A 2,092-nucleotide genomic window follows, 5' to 3' on the forward strand; every position below is an offset into this window, starting at 1 on the left:
AATTAGTTATTCTGTTTAACTGATTCTCTGATCCGATCGGCGACTCGTCATGAACAACAGCCAATCAGCACAGCAGGATGAACGCTGACGAGATTCCTCTAATTAGATATGAGCCATTCTAAATGTTGACACCAGGGTTTTCATTTTTACCGTGTGTCTTCTCCAAACAGCAGATCAAGCTCCTCGATCATCAGCCTCCAATCGCATCGGTTTGTTTTGTGCCTTTTCTTCTTATCATAATCTATAATGTGTAAACAGTGGTTATAAATTAGCTGCAGCGGCTCACCTCCGTATGCAGCAGGGATGATTAAAACTGAGATGCAGAATTAATGGAATCTGATTTATGCACATACAAATATATTAGTTTTCATAATGTACAGAATATTCCTGGTGGGGCTTTAATAAATACTGTAACAGGCAACAACAAGCCTCAACAATTCATCTCCTTTTTTTTTTCTCCCATGAAATCATGAAAGTAATTAGGTTTAGCAGTTCCTTTGTACTGTAAATTCATTTGCACCTTTATTGATTCCAGGCCTGCTACTTCACGTTTGTTATTTTTAACACCGGCGCTCGAGTGTTTGTGAACTCGGCAAAAGCAGCATCCTGTTTATTTGCAGCATCATCCCCTTGAAGTGCTCACAGCGCTCTGTTCGAGCATGCAGTCGCAGCGGGGGAGTTCAAATATTGACAACAGCAGTCAATGGTTTAATACCGAGCATGTAAATAGGAGACCGTCCTCTCTAATAAGCCCTCTGCCTTCTTCGTTATACATGCACTGGACACGTTCAGGTCGGGCCGTGAAATCTAATGTGAAGGTTTGAAGGATTAATATGTTGAAAAGTGCCCCCGCATGCATATTAATGGGTTGGACAAAATATTAGGAACACTTCTAAATGCAGTGCGGTCCACCACCGTCCACTATGACCTCAATATGAAACATCAAGCAGAATCATCTCCTCTTTTTCCAACTAAATCTGCAGACGCCTTGTAGCAGCAGCCCGCGTGACGGAGCTGCTGCAGTGGATTGCAGTGGGTTACATGGATGCACCTAACAAGGCGGCCGGCGGTGGGAGAGATATGTAACAATCATTTACCGACACTGCATCATTTCCTCCTTGCAGCTGCTCTGTGAAACTCTGTTCTAATGTCAGACTTCAGTCAAAACACCTGCAGAGATGTTTCATCACCACATTCTGCAGCGTTTCCTCGTAGCTGCGGTCGCACATTGAAATGCCACCCGACTCCGGAGCGGCGCTCGGTTTTGTCAAACTGTTAGGCAGTGATGATTATGCACTTAGTAATCTTCTTCACTCCATGTAACAGCCCTCTGCAGACATCTCCCACACACTCTCGCTAACCTGACGCTCATGCCGAATCCACAGAAGACCTCTTCATTACCGGAACGGACGCTCAATTACAGCAAAATAACAGAAAACATTCACGGTGATTGAGACGCACGGACGGACTGACAGATCGTTCCCCTGCATGTTCAACTCTCACAGCAGCCTCTATTTATTTATAAGAATTAGGTCATGGGCTAATGAATCCAGGCTCCATAAAATTAGACTCACTGGTATTGCTGTGCATGTAATTCTACATTTTAGAAAAAAACAGCTAATTTATCATCTGACTTAACAGAACCTTGTTTTCTCTCCACACGTGGGTGATTTATAGGTTCAGATTTTCTACATAATGGCTTTCAGGCGGGAAACGAATGACGCTGTAACAACTCAGTGCCTGCAGGTTGTTGTGTAATTGATCTCAATCTATCAGCGTTAAATATGAATTCCAACCGTCTACCTCTGCGTTGTTGTTTTGAAGCAACACTATGCGGACCTACACTGGGCTCAATGTATGTGCACACAAGCTGCACGGTGGCTCGGTGTCAGACTCCCAGTGGAGTCTCCATGTTCTCCCCGTGCAGCGTGGGTTCTCTCCAGGTTCTCCGGCTTCCTCCCACAGTCCAGAAACATGTTGAGGTTAATTGGTGCCATCAGGTGTTTCCTGTAGCTCTCAGTCAGACTTCTGCACCTGTTGACAGGTGTTCTGGACCACTCCTCATCAGCAAAGGCCTCTCATTGGTCCACTG

This window comes from Stegastes partitus, unplaced genomic scaffold, assembly GCF_000690725.1.
Source record: "Stegastes partitus isolate 25-593 unplaced genomic scaffold, Stegastes_partitus-1.0.2 Scaffold1090, whole genome shotgun sequence".
In the NCBI taxonomy this organism is placed as follows: Eukaryota; Metazoa; Chordata; class Actinopteri; family Pomacentridae; genus Stegastes; species Stegastes partitus.